Source organism: Athene cunicularia (assembly GCF_003259725.1).
Source record: "Athene cunicularia isolate RWA chromosome 5 unlocalized genomic scaffold, athCun1 chr5_part1, whole genome shotgun sequence".
NCBI lineage: Eukaryota > Metazoa > Chordata > Aves > Strigiformes > Strigidae > Athene > Athene cunicularia.
Window position 1 is genome coordinate 32,965,331 of NW_020799101.1, and position 17,965 is coordinate 32,983,295.

Sequence of the window (17,965 nt, forward strand, 5' to 3'; positions counted from 1 at the left end):
TGCAGTCTCTACAGGAGAGAAAGAGCTCTACTGAGTGACTTAGGAGGTTTCTAGTTTTACTTTGAACAAAAAGGAAAAGAGGAAGAAATCCTGACAAAGTTGGAAGCCATGCTTTTATATGTCTCTTAAATATCTTTTAATTATAATTTGAATTATTCCTTCACACACACACACCCCTCAGCAACTTTTCTACATACTTAGAATTCAGTATTCTTCTTTCTATCCATTATCCCCCCCAAAACATCCAGGGTAAGTATCTGAAAGAATACTGACCTTTAACAGAAATCTCTCCCCTATTGCCAACACTTGTATGAATATAAAAACAGAACTTCAGTTGCTGGAAGTTACGGTGGATGCAGAACTTTGCTACCATGATACTTTCTGGTCACTGAGATTGTCCTGGCCTTATTTTTGGTGATGAAAAATCTTATTTCATGGACTTTTTTTCAGTATCCAGTAATGAGCTGTGAGCTAATCCACCACCTGGCAGATCTTGTAACACATTAAATATGATCTATTCGTGCTGCTTGGCCTTTAGTCAACTTGCTTCTTAGTTTATAAAGGCACAAAAGTTTGAACAAAGTTAACCAGTAGATCATTGCTAAAAGTACCATTGTTTTGTGGTAGAGCATGAGTAAAATTCAAGTGTTATGGAGAGTATGTTTCCTGAGCTGGTGAATGCCAATGCTGAGGGAGATGTGGAAGCTGCCAGTACCAGTACCTGATGTCATGTGCCTGTAGTAAGACATACTCCTCAGTGTGGCATCCCTTTCCTGATGGAATTTGCAATGGATGGGTGTGATAGTTAAATAATCTCAACAGAATTTCAGCTGGAAGGATTTTTCGTGGGTTTACAACTGTGACATTATGATATATGAAAGATATGCAGTGTGGACCTCATTTACACACTATTAATATTATTATTAGTTGTATTATACTTTTGACTTAAGCCTCGCACCCCACACCAAATAAGGCCCCATTAACAATAGGCACTGAATAAACATGTAACTTAATAGACCTCAAACAGAGGAGAGTGAGTCGAATATAGGAAAACAAAAACCAAACCAAAAGATTACTTTTAAAATTCCCTCACTGGTTCATTGTTCTTCCTCCTAGTGATTAGCTTTTCCACAGACCCTTATAAATTTCATTGCCTTTGCTAGTTTTAAGAACTTACTCCAGGAGTCTTAATTCTCTGGGGAAATATTCTATTTGAATGCTACTCTATAACACTTAGAAAAAGGTTATTTTTAAAAATAAGGATTGTAATTTGCAATGCTTTCTTTTTCTCATGATATCTATTCAGATATTCTCTCTAGCTACCATTGTCCTCATCAGTCTCAATTTTCTACTTAGCTTCTCTATTTGTTATTTAATAACCAAGACAAGAGAGAATATAATTTCTTGACTATGATAATAACAGACCTGTAACATCTTAACAATATTGAATTGCGCAAGTAGCCAAATAATGCATCCCTATCCAAATAGTCCTAAATATCAGTAAATATTTGATTTAAACAGATTCAATTTCTCCTTTAGAAAAGTTCCTCTAAAACCAGCATTCCATGTCCTGGTAATTTTTTGTTTGAAAGAATGTATGTCTTTATGCAAATCTCTTTCAAAAGCTGCTTGACCAAAATGGCTTACAAGCAGGTTTAGGATTCACTTCACACATTCTGAAGCTATAACATTCTGACATATTAGTTCAGTAGGGTTCTGAATGGTTCACTAGTCTCCATTTTCCAGTGACTCGATGTTTATGGCATGTGCTCAATTGTTTTAAGGCATGACTAAAAAGTGTAAAACTGGTCTATGAAATCACTAGTCCAGAAAAAATTCTCTGCTCTGTTGAATTCAATAAGCAGTATGTATATTCACTTTCTTTGTCTATTACTTTTTTTTTTAACCTTTTGAGTGTTTCAGAATTGTAGGGTTGGAAGAAGTACTTATTCAGAAATACCAATTTTCCGTATGCAAAATTTATAGCACAGAAAGTACAGTTTTTATGTGAAAATACAGATCTCTACAATAATTACAGCTTTGCAAAGAAGACTACAGAATTGTACCTACTTCCTCAAGACCACTGACAGAGGGAGAAAGAAGGAGAAAACGCACTCCACCTCTGTATTCAGCATCCTGCAGTAGGGAAAACAAAAACTGAACAGAGCACTGTAATTTGGAGAACTGAGGACAAAAGGACATTAAAAGTCATTTCCCTAGAATAGCACATGCAAAAATATCTTTTCTTCATGGGCTTCTTCAGTCTGTACATCATGAAAGCACATCGAAATAAATCTTTGAAATAGCATTTCCCCTTTGGTTGTTAACAGCTTCTTCAAATAATCTGTTTTTCTTAATGATGAGAGAGGTACAAACTTTAAGAAAACCAGCAGATGTTTATGGCCATTTTAAACTAATTGTATTGACTGTATCCTGTTGAACTGATGAATTGTATCCATTAGAATTCTCTTGTCTAACATTCTGTCTGATGAAATTTTCTGTAGTGGCAGTAGGTTTCCCTGATCACTTAGGTAACTTTTAAAGTGAGATCAAGTGAGATATATCAGGTTCCCTTTTTGACCCCATCTCTCCCCAGCTGTGAGGAAGACATCATAATTTTGAAAAAAGAGAAAAGTGGCATGAGTTGCAGACTTTTTCTAAAAAAGCTACCTTTCTGTTGTATCAAATGTGTTAAAATTGACTAAATGGAATAGTAGCTTTTCTCCTTATGATAGGTTAAAAATTTGAAGGCAAATGTATTTTTAGTTTCAGTACAGGTAGAAAGTGTGATGTCTAGTTTTACATAGCTCTGCTAAACAGGTATGTATGCATCACTGAAAATGATATCTAATATTCCACAGATGGCAATTACTTTCTGAGGAATGGCTAGGGACTTAATTAAAAGGCTGAGACTTAGCAAACTAAAATGCTGGAGAAGCACATGAAAAATCTATACATAATGCAAGGGAGTCTACAGAATATTTAGGAAGCTAAAAGTGTCTAATTTTTCCCTTCATTTCTTCATAAAAGATTTACTGTAAAATAAATGTTAGGTATCCTATGTTTAAAATTATATTTTAGCTAACTGAACCTACTACACAACAAAACAAAATATATTTGACTGCACAATATTGATTTTACATGAAAGCACATCAGTTAGTGAAATGCAAAAACCAATAAAGCATCACCCCTGGCTGGGATAGATATCTCTAGACACAATTTATTTTTACATTTAAACCAATTATTGGGCTTGTTGCATTTAAAAATGGGCACTATATATCCTTACAAGGACTTTTTTATTCAATCAAATCAATTGCATTGATCTCCATATTCCATATTAAACACCAATCTTAAATTAAAGCTGACACGTTTTGAAGGCCACAGTACAAGCTTCTAAGCAGAAATAAATTCTACAAGGCTTTCTTTGTGTGTTTTTATGCCCAAACATGAATACAAATATTGATTACATTTTAACACACAATTCATAAGCTATTTCAATGCTTATTTCTTCCTAAAATTTGTTCAATAATAATACAAATTTACAGTAACAGAATGCTCCCTGAATATCCTTCTGTTGCATTGGAATATGAAAATACTTTCCATTAATAATGGAACGACAATTAAAATAGATCCTTAAGCATAATTTTTGATGAAGAATCTACAACTAAAAGGATCTACAACTAATCTACTACTTGTTGAAATTCAGATATAGGGACAAGATTTGTTTCCTTTGTACTTGTTATTCAAAAAATTTAACATCTACCATGAGCCTGACCAAGTTGTTTTCATTCCCAAGTGGCATCTACAAAGAGAGACAGCAAGGCTGTAAATTCAGAGGGGCCATTCACATGGTCAAGGCTATTATGTGTATGTGTAGGACTGATAAGTATTCTCTTGGTAAAAGTCTTGGTCCACTGAAGACAGTGGCAGAGCTCCAATTTTTTACAAAGGGGCCAGTCTGTATTTATCCAGCTGCCTTAGTCCCTTACTGCATCACCTCTCTACGCCTGCTAGAAAAACAAGTGTGCTGCTTGGAAGAGACTTCTCGCTTCTCCATCTCATCAGTTTCCCAGTTTTTAAAGCTCTATTGACATTGTTTGTACTTTGTAACTTCTCTCTCCCAATAGTTGCCAATTAGCTTTAGATGCATTCAACTCTCTGAAGCTTTCCAGAGTTTACGGAGAGTTTGCATAAAAGTAAAACGGAAGAATCCAGACTTTAGAAACATTATTGAACATTCAAAATGTTCACCATCCTGTTAACACTTCTCCATCTCTTCATATTGTTATGTGCATACCTTGCAGCCAAACGAACAGTGTAAGAACCAAGGAGGGAATTTGTCAAATACTCCAAATAGCTGCACATCACTACAGATTATGACTGCTTGGATTTAGGGAACATTTTTTTGGCTGAGGAAACATTCCAATGGGATAGATTAATCTATGTAAACCACACAGCTCAGCTGAAACTGCTGTTCAGCATTCTAAATTGCCACCTTCGTCTTCTTTCAGCACAAAAATGTGCATTTCTTCCTATAATAAAGATATTTTATAATAGCAATAAGGCAACTCCAGGGTGTGCGGTTATCATGAGATAATCATACCCTGGAGGGATTGCAGATACTTGGCTGTGCCTCATAACACCCCATGTGTGTGTTTATCTCATGATAACCCTACTCTCTTTTGTATCTTATTGCCTAATTATCCTCTGCTAATGCAAAATACTAATTTTTTTGTCTGAAACAATATGTGCAAGAATGCATTGCTAACAATCACTGGAGGACATTGACAAACAATGCTGTCACTACTTTGTACTCTCTTCCAGTCAGAAATTTACATAAAAAAAACAACTTTGGATATTTTTTCTAAACCAGTTCAAATCCTTTTAGGCATCATCAACTAAAATACTGGAAGCAGACCAAGTAAGGATCTATAAAGATTCCATGTATATTCTTACGGTGATTTATATGGCTTTACTTGCATAAAACACCAAACTTCTTTCTTCTGTATTTACGTCTCTTTATGTTTCTCACTCTAATACGCAGAATGTAGTTTGTTGACTGTTGCTTATGGACCCTGAAGGGACTCCATTTATATCTCAGGATCATCCATCTGATATTTATTTGACGACATCAATTTTTTGTTGTTGATGTTCATATAGGAATTAATAGCTACATTTCAGATACCATTAGGAGATATTCTGAGAGAATAAAGATTCTGGTCCTCTCAAGTCAATGGAACTTCTGTTCATTGCATCAAGAAATAAACATAAGTTATAATACCTGTTTTCAACTGATGTTCAAATTTGAGATATGAAATACAGATAATGTCCAGTAACTCCTCAATTGAATAAATGTGATAAAAAATACATACAATCACAATCCATTGAAAAATAAACAAACTTAAAAATTAGTTTCAATTTCTGATAGACTTATTCTGCAACTTAAACTGTGAACATCATAAAACATTATAAAAGCTAACCTAACACATCAGAATGGTATGTGTAAGAATTGTCTTTTCCTCTTCTAATAAAATGGATTTTAGTATAGATTGTATAGATTGTATATGTATAGAATGTATAGACTGAAAACTGGTTAATGGTCAAATTATAGTCTGACATAATTAAGATGACATCAAACTGCACCAAATATAGTGGAGAAAATTATATCAAAATACATAATGATTGTTAATTACAGAGTTCGTTGTACAGATTTCATCACTCTACATTACTAATAATATTACTGAATATTTATTATGTATGGTTTATTCACATATCAAAACTGTGTGAGTTTTAACTAATTTAAAAGTTTTTTTCCATGGGTAATATTAACAGAATATAGAAATAAACTTATAGGCTATTCAGTAATGACAAATAATTACCAGAATAATTTTTATATAAACAAAAATAAGAAGAGAAGGCAAACAGTAAATTATTTTTGACATAAATACATTTAGTACAATACTAAACACAATAAAAATATGCAGTCCTGGGAACTCAAATTATATATCTGTCATATACACACGTGTGTGGATTTTTATGTCTATGTATGTACACATAAATATTTGGGTTTTATCTTGTATTTTATATCATTCTTTCCCATACCATTTACATTGAACAAAAATCTACTTTTAATAGCACCACCTTAGTAGATCTGCAGGATTTGGTCTCTTATTTCCTTTGTTGTTAGCTACAGTTAATAAAATAAAGATTTTTCCTCTTAGAAAATCTATTTATACACGCTGTTTCTATGTAAAATGCTTTCATGTTCCCTGTCCTCCCACTCAATCAGCTCTTCTGAAAAGCATGCATGTTTATCTCTCTTAACATTGCAGATGTCATTTCTCAATCCTTTGATTATTTTAGATGTCCTTCTCTGAATTCTGGTTTCATGGTGCCAATGGAAAAGAAATGCCTTAATACAGTTCTCCTCAGAAGTTTCTAGCTCTGCTGCTGTCTTGCCTGTGGCATTCCTGGCAGCTCTTACCACTGTACCTTCTTGGAAAAGGAAACAAGAGGCATACTCACAATCAATATATACCAAAACAATTATTAAAAAATAACAGCAATACAGGATGATGCTGATAAACAAAAACCACATCAATCACAACAGCTGCTGTTTTAGAACAAAGATCTGAGCTCACAGTTTCTTTATCTCTATAGAAAAAGACCTGTAAAATTGTGTTAGGCAGGAAAAGGCTCAGAGAGAAAGTTACATACACTAAAATCAGCAGGATTTTCCCCTACGGTGACCACTATACAGTTATTATTATTAACAAAACCTTGAACTGACGTGAATGTCACATGCTGCTGTGAAGATGTCCTTCATAAGAGATAACTAGAAAGATCTTCACAAGTAATAGTCCATCATTCTATCCTTGTCTTAAATTCTTCTACCACCCCCTCCACCCCCCACCCCCTTTTTTTTAATGTAATTAAAATTCATCTTGGCCTTCAGATTGGACATTGATTTGCCAACAGTAACAGAAATTACTCTGGATAGCCAGAGAAAAAGCTTTGTGTGCTAGAACATGGTAGGAAATTTACCTGAAATCTTCTTTATCAATTGACGACTGATAAGAATTGAACTTGTTACCATAGTCAGGTTTTCATCTCTGTTATCAGCTTTCCTGGAGAATTTTGATAACCTTTACCTCGAGCCACACCTTATCGACAGACTGCAGGACTTCTCCTCCGCCATAGAAACAACTTTCCTCCTGCTGGCATTAGCATTAGCTGTCAGCTAACATTTAAATATGACTAAATGGAAATAGTCTACCAAGTTCCAGAGAAAATGTGTAGCGTTAAAACTTTATCATCTGTATTATGAAAATAAATTTTGGATAAGAAATATTTTACTTCAAGGAACATTATAATGCATGTGCAGCTCTTCTGCAATTTTATTTCAATGTCAACAAAGGCCTAACATGGCTATGCCTCACCTCAGCTTTTGGGGGTAACATATGATGTAATAACAATTTGTAATGGAGAAGTCCTGCTTTGACAGATGTCATTGTCTATAGGGGCTTTTTTTATTCAATAGAGTAATGGATATATTAAGGGCAATGCTATATATTATTTCTCCTGTGATCAAACAATTTCTTATCACTTTATGCTGAATTAAACGAAAGTCTAAACAGTCTTTCATACTGAAAACTTAAAGAGAGCACACTGGATTCTGGTTTCAGTTCTTTGCATGTTTATGAATTTTGCATTAAAAAGCTGTTGAACTAAAACCAAAATAAACAAATTATTATTAGGTAATAAGTATGATTTTTTGCATTCCATAAATTCAGACAGCTAAAAGATCTTATATTTCTTTCTTAAGTGCACCTTATGAGTACTTGAATAAAAACAACTGCTGTGTTTGATGCTGCCTTCACTGCTGCTGATGTGCGCAAAGGCCCCTGAGTCAGCTGAGCCAGCACTCTGGCTAGTGTCATAAGTGAATTTAAGACAAAAGGTAAACCAGACTTCACCCAGGGTGCAGAAAAAACCAGTTTCACTTTGAGTGGGACATCTCCCAGATGACCTCCAGAGATCCCATCTCACACTGACTTCCATGACTTTGTAAGGAGAACTGCAGACACTTTTAAGCTGAATTTGTAGGTTACAGAACATGGAACCTAGAAAACTTGGTAAATTTAATTGACTGAAGACTTCATGTGGATTTTGGACTCAAATTTGGGATGTTCCAGCCTGTGATACAGAATCAAAGGAAAGCATTTTTTACTAATTTTTACAAAACTACTCATGTAGTCTTCTGGAACTTTACAGATTCTTTTAAAAGTATCCTTATATCTTTTTAGATGTTTTACAGTGATTATTGTTTTACCAGCCTAAGTTGCTTGCATTTTTTTCAACTAGCAATTAAAATAGATAAGAATAGAGTATTTCAGTTGGAAGTGATCTACAATGATCATCTAGTCCAACTGCCTGACCACTTCAGGGCTGACCAAGAGTTACAGCATGTTGCTGCGGGCACTGTCCGAAGGCCTCTTAAACACCGACAGGCTTGGGGCATCAACCACCTCTCTAGAAAGCCTGTTCCAGTGTTTGACCACCCTCTCAGTAAAGAAATGCTTCCTAATGTCCAGTCTAAACCTCCCCTGGCACAGCTCTGAACCATTCCCACATGTGCTATCCCTGGATACCCAGGAGAAGAGCTCAGCACCTCCCTCTGCACTGCCCCTCCTCAGGAAGCTGTAGAGAGCAGGGAGTTTGCCCCCTTTTCTCCAAACTAGACAAGCCGAAAGTCCCTAGCCGTTCCTCATAGGTCATGCCTTCCAGCCCTTTCACAAGCTTTCTTGCCCTCCTCTGGATGCATTCAAGGACCTTCACATGTTTCTTAAATTGTGGGGCCCAGACCTGCACACAGCACTCGAGGTGAGGCAGGACCAGCACTGAATACAGCAGGATGATCGCCTCTCTTGACCAGCTGGTTCTGCTGTTGGTGCACCCCAGGATGCAGTTTGCCCTCTTGGCTGCCAGGGCACACTGCTGACTCTCATTGAGCCTGATGTCCACCTGCACCCCAGATTCCTTTCTGCAGGGCTGTTCTCCAGCCACTTGTCTCCCAGTTCAATACTTGCGCCTGGCATTACTCCATCCTAGGTGCAGAATCCGGCATTTGGACTCATTAAGTTACTCAAGAGAGTCAATGGCACCTCCCACTTTGGTATCATCAGCAAACTTACTAATTAAACATTTTTTTCACTTTCATTTGTTATTAAAAGTTCACTAATGTTTTGTCATAGAAAATCTTTATGGGCACTTTATTAAATTCTCTAGGTTTTGTTTCTTCTGGATGTTTTTGTTTGGAAATATAGTATATTGGTACCATTTTTCTGATATTCAAAATTTCTGTTCCTTGAAAATTGGAACCAGGAAATGATAGAAGATCAGATCTCTCAAGCTGTAAACAAGACTAAAGAAAGGGAATGATGTGAATTTGTCAACGCAATAAGATCTATCTCATAATAATTTCAACTGATAGAATTTGCATGCTTAATGAGGGTTTATTGTCTTCCCGACTACTGATAAAGTCCGTTCATAGCTGAAATACAGGTTCTCTATTTACACTGATCAACTAATGTCGATGATCAAGACCTCAGTATCAAAGGAAATCAAGTCATAGGTTCTGATGGACTGAAAAAGCAAAATGAACTGTATACAAATAATATAAAAAGTTTATATTTGAAAACTACCTTTTCTATTAATCACCAAGGAACCTTCACAAATTCCCTGTAGAAATGAAAATTTAATTTCATTTTAGCCAAATTTCACCCATTAATATATTTTTAAAACTAGGATCTCTTTAAGTCGAGGAAATTATAATATCTTTTCAAACTATACATTTAAAAATGAACATCTAAAATGTTGAGATGATATGCCTCAGTAGGGATACTGGCAAAACCTATAGACCCAAAAACTTCAGTGCCACAGAACACAAACAATTATGGTTTTGAATGCCATTGGTGACTGAACCTTTAAAAAAATTATTTGTCCTCCTGTAAAATCTCAAGCACATACCACATAGATTTAGGAGTTTGGGATATACTAACAGTACATTTGTGCTGCTGTCACACTACTTCAGTTTAAAAATATTCAGTCAGCATCTCCTATGTATATTACAAAAAATACATTTAATGAGAGTAATAGCAATGGCTTAAGGATAAGTATTTAATATCTCCTACATGAAAAATGAATTTTGAAATATATGAGTTTTTAATCTTAAAATGTTGCATTTGTCATCGTTATTAATAAAATATTATTTTTAAAAAGACATTTTTATTAAGGTCTCTCAAAATATGAAACTAACTTTCAATTCAGTTGAAACTGATATATGCTTAGCAGCTTACAACAGTAAACACAAAAAAAGAGATACACTTATATAAAGCTGACTCAGATTTGCCAAGGATGGCCTTTCATTTTGCATTTGCACCCTCAAGTTCTGCAGTAAAGCTAAACTACCCTTGGCATGCTGCTTCAGCTTCAGTACGGCCAGGATTTTCTTCTATATTGTTACCTTTACATATATTCACTGTGTTGGCCTTATTTCAGCAAAGCACTTAAGCATTTATGTAAATTCATTCCTTCTCAAAATATATTTAACTTTGTGCTTAACTTTAAATATATCCTTATGCTGCATTTCCATCAGTGAAATGTAAGCACTTGCTGAGGTACTTTTGTGGAATAAAGATCAGGTTAAGGTACTGCTGGCCATAATGAGAGATTAAAATCAGGGCCTTAACTAGGTTTTAAGAAATGAAAGACAACATTTACTGGAGATTTACAGTAGCATTTATAATTGTAAATGTTGTAAATTTAACATTTACAATACTGGAGAAACAGCCTTAATATAGTATGCTGAAATTTTTCTGTAGTATTCGGTGTCTGGAATGACTTTCTAAACATTGAAAGGTTTTCACTTCACTTTCACTTTAGCATCTAGGAGCAACATCCTTTCCTTCCCTGGAAAAACTACACCACAAACTTGAACTTGTCAGTCATAGAGGTAGTTGGGCATAAGACTATTTTTGGCTCCTTCCCTCAAAAATGTTTTTGCTCTTGCTTCTTGCTACATTACATTAAGAGATATATCTTGCAATTTCATAATTGACGTTTAAAGGCTTGCACACTAAAATGTCTTCTTTTTTATTTAATTGTTGATATATGATTTCAAATCATGCGGCTGAGAAAGGATTACACTCTGTGTGATAGTCACACCTCCCTGTAGACATAGTTGCAGTTATTTTCTGCATAGAGGTCTGAAAAATGGGATGTTCTTTTCTGGGTAAAGTGATATTTAAGACATGTCTATTTCAGAAAAAAACACTGAAAAGAAAAATACCTTCTCTTGAGCAGTGCAAACATGTTTACACCCTTAATTTCTGCAATTTCATTTCTTTAACACCATTTTTTTTTGAGGAGTTTAATAAATTAAAACATAAATAGTTATCACTGAGATCACTAGACATGAGAAAAAGAATATGAGTCGTGTTCTAATCCCAGAGGAAATCCTTGTTTAGGTGATGAAACACTTGCAGTAGAAACCTTGGAAATCTCGGTGGGTGGAATCTCTCATTGTCAGAACTTTCAATAAAAGAGCAGCTGCAGATACTGAAAGCATTAAATAAAAATTACCAATAAGCTGTCTTACCTGTGTGCACTCGATAGAAAAGAAGGGCAAACATGAGCAGGTAGTGCTTGTACATCAGTCAAAACTCTGACAGCTACTGTGTAACATCTGACAACACTGACATGTGCTGTACTCTCTAAGATATTCTTCTAACTGAACCATAAAAAGACAAATAAATTAGTAATAGTACCTTGCCTGTCAATGTCCTTTCTTGCAGACTTCTCACACTGTTGATTAGCATTGTTTGAAGTGATTCATCAATACATTTACTTTCTGAGGGGAAAAAAAAAAAAAAAAAAAAAAAAGGATACTGAATTATTTTATTACTTTAAAAAAAACCCAGGAAAATAAGGGGTATCTGATGCCTGATGATCACTTTTTCATTTTCTGGAAAAGGACAGACAAAAATCAGCATAATGCTTCCTTACTAGTCAAGCATTACGGATCAAATTTTGTCTGTATTCTGGTGTGTTGCAGACAAAGTTCTCTTAACCAAACCAGAAATCATGCGGTCAGCCGTTGCCTGTCAGATTTTGTCCATATACCTGCTTCACAGTAAACCAGGATAACATTTTTCATAAGTGTTTATTTTTTTTATAAATTAATACACTTAGTGATTTTTTTTTATTAGCCTATCTTTTTGCAGCTTTGAGGCATTCTGTTGTGAAAAAGAAGGTGACTGGCAGGACCCTGAGTGAGCTAATGAGTGTTAACAGTCCTGACAAGCCTCACCCAGAGCCTCCACCCACAGCCCTACCCACGGAGTCCACCTGATGTCAGGTGTGAGCAGTGACACTCTGAGAACAGGATATCTGTGCAAGTAAGAGGAATATTTACACAAGTCATTAAACACCAACTGACGTTTAATTTTGATGGGAATTATAACTGAATAACATGCGTTAGGGTTTTCAGTTGCATTCAAGTTAAAGTTTGTCATACAAAAAAAAAAAAAAAAGGGAAGAAAAAAGGCTTTCAGTGGATTCGTGTCTTTTCTCAGGGTGTTTGTAAACAGGCAGATGCAGCCTTTCATACAGACTGTGGTACTAAAAATATGGTTTATTGGTTCGAAAGATATGCATGGAAATTAGGTGGTGCAGGCTTGGCTTTCAGCATATAACACAGGGATTATGCCTTGGAATTGCCAGAAAGATATAATTTAATTTACAGACATCCAGTTCTTACCTATGTTTTATATCAGTATATTATGCAATGGCTCCAGACCAACGAAAAAACCTCCAAAACCAGTGTGAATCTGAACTGTTGTCAAAGACGTTGTGTCCACATTTCCCTGTTCTACTCAGAGATCACCAAAGGCATTTTTTCCCCTCTTTTTTCATAATGATCCAAGTTCTCCAAAATATATTTGCATGATATTTTAATTCTTTTGCGTCTATCATACATTCAGTCTTTGCTACATATCATCCTGTTTAATAATGACTCTGGACACATAACCAGCTTTCTGCTTTCAGTTTATCTGCTAATCTCTGGACTATATTATCATAATTGGACAACCCAAATAATCCTGACCTGTCTGTTTATACAGAAAAGAAAATATTCAATTTTATTATATTTTCTATTTTTATTCTGTTCTTTTATGACTTACCTAAGGAATAGAAAATGTGATCCCCGAGATTCATGTTACACAGATGCCTGACCACCCTTGTGGAATTCAGCATCATTGTGCTCCACCACTTAACTAGTGCATCCTGGAAACTCGGCCTTTTTCATCATTGAGAAATATCATTCTGTACAGCATAATAAGATGAAAAATTACTTAGTCCTTCCACTGGGTTGTGAAATGTTGCTTATATGTTTATGTGGTTGTGCTACTATTTAGCAAGACATTATTTAAGCAAAGTTTATTCAATCATTGCCTGACTTTCTAAAGTTTTTGCACTTCCTGTCTAGAAAAAGACTATTTATTATCTTTACAGAATCTGCATGGAGTCACAGTAAAGCCACTGAATGATATGGAGTATCTTACTAATCACTGAAAGGAGGAATGTCACAGTCAGAAAATATAGCTACTTATTTATAGTCTTAAAGAATTCATATGTGCATACTACCGTGATTTCCATACCTCCTGTTTCACAGTCATGTATAGCTAACACTGCTACAGTCACAGCACAAAAACTGCATAACTTGTTCATATCCATACTTGGTTGCTTATCTTTCTTCTAGGTTTACCTTTGCTCTAGTAAGTAACTCTGTTTCTTTTCAGTGTAAAGCAGGATGCAGTGCACACTTTTTTCCTTGTTTTAAAATCAAGAAGAGCATTCATCTGGTCTCTGGAATCAGGAAGTGTTCCCAGATTTCCTAGTCATGTTTAGCCTATCTATCCAGTTCTTACTCGGCTGACTTATAAATGTTGTTTTCAGGCTGTTACATTATAAGGTTTTAAAAGTTTCCCACGATTAACAAATGGTTATCACAGGAATCAAAATGAACTTGAAAAGCTAGTGAAACAGCCACTTAGCCATCATAATGATATTTTAGGAACTTTTAAAACATTTTTAGATTTCTTTGGACTGCTTGTATTAGCAAGCACCAATTGTTGCTGCCTTGTCTTATCCATATGATTTCTGAAGATCTAACACCCCTCTAACAATCCTTTCTGTCTTACCTTACTTGAACTGTCTTAAATTTATGATGATTCTCCCACTGAGTAGATACCTTCTTCTGGCAACCTTTGAGTCTCAGACTTATTTTTTAGGAAAATTACTTTTTTTTTCAGCTATGAAAGGATCTGATAGTCTCATTAAGGCTCAATTATTTTGGGCTTTGTTCTAAAATATTACTTTCTTCAAGTTAGTGAATGCAGAAGAAATTTTTTATTATGCATAGACATAAAGCCTTAACAATGACACACTTATTCTTTATACATCTAATAAAGTTTCATGCATTTTAGGACTGCTAGAAAAGTCTAAAGCTTGTAATTTATCAAAGTGTAAAAAAAATCATAAATATCATTGTGATTTTCTGGATGTTTTAGGTGATTGTCATGTATAAATTGGAAAGTTTTGAAAGCCGTTTAGCTACTTATACTAAGAAGCATTGATATGCGAAAATGGCTTCTCATTTCAAAGAAGCAGTGTTGAGGGATTTTGCGTGTCAACCCTATAATCAGCATTTAGAACATTTTTGTCTTTACATAGATCTAAATAAGGAATTTACACAAACCAAAATAAGCACAAAAAAGCCCCAAACACATGAATGCACACATGTAAGAAATAAATTCAAATCTACTCACTAAACCCCAACTGTTCCATAGCTGAAAGTGGAAGTAAAAAGAATGGATGTACTGTTGTGGTGACATGACTAAACCGGGCTTATGCCCTTGCTCTTCACTTGCCATTGGGGTTAGTACATATACTTTATGTTATAGTCCTATCAAAAGATATGTTATAATATGTTCTACTTGAAAAATACTCATTGGAAACCATGCAAAAAGAAACATCTTTCTAGACCTTTTCACTATCTCAGAATGTTTTATAAGCTAGACCCTGTACAAAACAACAAATATATGGCCCTTTAGAAGTGGTTGATTTAAAAGATTTATTCTCCTTGAAGCAATCTTTCAATATTGTGATATTTGATGTGAAGTTTCTGAAAATTTTGAAATTATTTTACTTAGAGATTAAGTCAATCATGACAATATTTTGCGTATGGTGCAATATGTACGACCTATATTTCCTTGGTTAGAAAATGGTCTTCACATATCTTACTTGAGCCCACATAATGGGATTTTGCTTGCCATGTAAATGAAGCAAAAGACACCTTCAAAGTCAGTCATCACTCTTTCTTAGATAAAGGATACAGTGCAGCAGGACTCAAAGAGTAAAATGAAGTACTCATTGAAGATGAAATATAAGTTCTCTTTCCTTGCCAGACAGATAATGCAGCTGTAAAAATTCTTGGCCTGCTAGCAGCTGTAAAGAGTATAATGTATAATAATATGTCACTAATATTTACTTTAGAAAGAGAGTTTATGATTGGGTATTAAGTACAAGTGGTGTTCTCTTCAACTCCTGAATATGATGACAATTCCAGAAAAGTACTAAATCCAAAGGATAATAAACTAAACATTGCACTCTTTATGAAGAAGAGTAATTTCTAATGCCAACAACAAACAAAAAATATTTGAAAGGGTAGGAAAAATGAAAACCAGAAAGACTGGAAACCTCAAATTGTTTTTACCTAATGTGAAATTTTGCTTTCCATTTTTATAAAGATCATGCTCAGAAAATTGCTTGAAAACCAATTTCAACAAATGACTCTGTTAATCCCTTCTATGAAGCTTTGCTTTGTTTTATGAAGCATTATTTACTACATAACAAAACTGAACATTAGAGATTAAATACTTGTAAAGTATATTTGATGGCTCTAAATTTTCATTGGGCAGTACTGGAGTCTAGAAGTTGCATAAATTTAATTAACACACAGATGTTTTACAGGGACAGTTTCATGCTGGTAGAGCTGTTTGGTTTCCATACCTCTATTCAAGAGTTCATGGATTCACACCAGAAAGGAAGCTAGAAAAAATAGTGTCATTTGTACTCCATGTTACAAAGGCATCCATGAGATATCTATTGATGTCAGTAACCAAGACAGGAAAATGTTTTGATGGACTAGTTTGTCCCCAAAATAAAAACAGACTCTGCTTCATTTCTGCTGTAAAAATGTGCATGTTTGGGGTAAGAATTCAGAAAAGTTTTGGAAATAAGTGTTCTACTAGTAGATATAAATCCTTATGCAACTGGTTTTGGACATGCACACATTTCTATGGTTTATTTCTCTGACACTTTCAAAATCAAATGAGGATGAGTTCTCCTTATTCAGATTTCCATTTCTTTATTGTTAAAAGGAATGAAATATGCTCTAGTCTCTTTAGAATAGATTTAAAGCAGAGGACGGTTGAACTATTTTTTAGTCTATATGTGTCTTTGTAAGAAAAGTTTACTTATATCTGACTGAAAATCAAGGACCATTCAATCTTGGTTTGAATGTACTGGACTTCTGTCCCCTTTCACTGAATGTAGAAAAGATAAATCAAATAGGCCTCCTCCACTATCATCTCTCTAATAATATGAAGGGTATAGCCTCCTACTTGTGAAAAGAAATAATGATTTTCTTTGCCAATGTCTCAACAGTTCAAAAGAAATGTAGCAGTCCACTTGTTCCCTGTTTATTCTTCAGTGTAGAGAGTAACACCATGACTTCTCAGTGTGAACCTGTTCAGCTTCCTGTGTACCACAGCTTAGCTCCCCTCCGTAATGCTCTGAATCTGTTGTCCATCATGAACAGCCAGACAACAAACGTTTAAGGGAGAAACTAAGAGCACAAGATTTTCAGTCCTGCAAACTAGGATTTTTTATGAGACCCAGGATTTCACCAGAAACACACTTGTCATGTTGAAGTTCTGGGCTCTGAGAATTTATCCTAGTCTGGGTGGAAAAAAGCCATTTTCATTGTTTGAATTCTTGAAATTCCAGATAAATTTTAGCAGTAAGAATGTGATTGGGTTTTGTCCAGAATTAAACACTGTTTTCTTGTTGCACAGTGTGATATCAGCAGTTGCTTCAGTAACTGTAATTATGAATAAAAATTTTTAACACTTTTTAATGGAGGTGCTCATACAACCTATGCATTAATCAGACACCTCTGTATCTGCATCAGACACCTCTGTATCTGAGGCTATCACCAGCAGATGAAAAAAATGAAGCAGTGATGCCTAGATTCAGTCCTCTTAAATGTTGATGCAAATATTTAAGTTAAAAACATAGGTACCTGTTACAGACAGTGGAGAACCAAGTTGTTCCAGAAGGTGACTGAGTCCTTAACAGGCCTGAACTGCAGTTAGGTGCTTCAAAAGTTAAGCAGGATAAAATTGGTTACTAAAGATTAAGTCACTTAACTATCCTTTAATTCTCCAAACACTACAGAAGATATGCAGCTAATATCAGAACTTATTTTCAGTCAGTTCTAATTGCCTTCTTTTTTCTACCGTATATAATTTACATGAAGGAAAAAGATGCAGATATGGATGGGACAGTCCTATCAAAGCTGAGACTTCCACTCTGAACTCAAGACATATTTTAATGGTAGCCACTCAAACCACAGATTTGCAGAATCTAAAATGACAATACATCTGGTAAGGAAAAGTAAATCCCTTTTTGCATCTAAAACTAATACCTAAGCAGCAAAAATAATTTTTAAAAGGCCTTTTTAATTATTCTCCATAGTAACCTTTTCTTTTAGGACCGCCATATGTATCCCATTACCCAGTGATCTCTAAATTTGTATGGCACATTGGGGCCTTATTGTTCT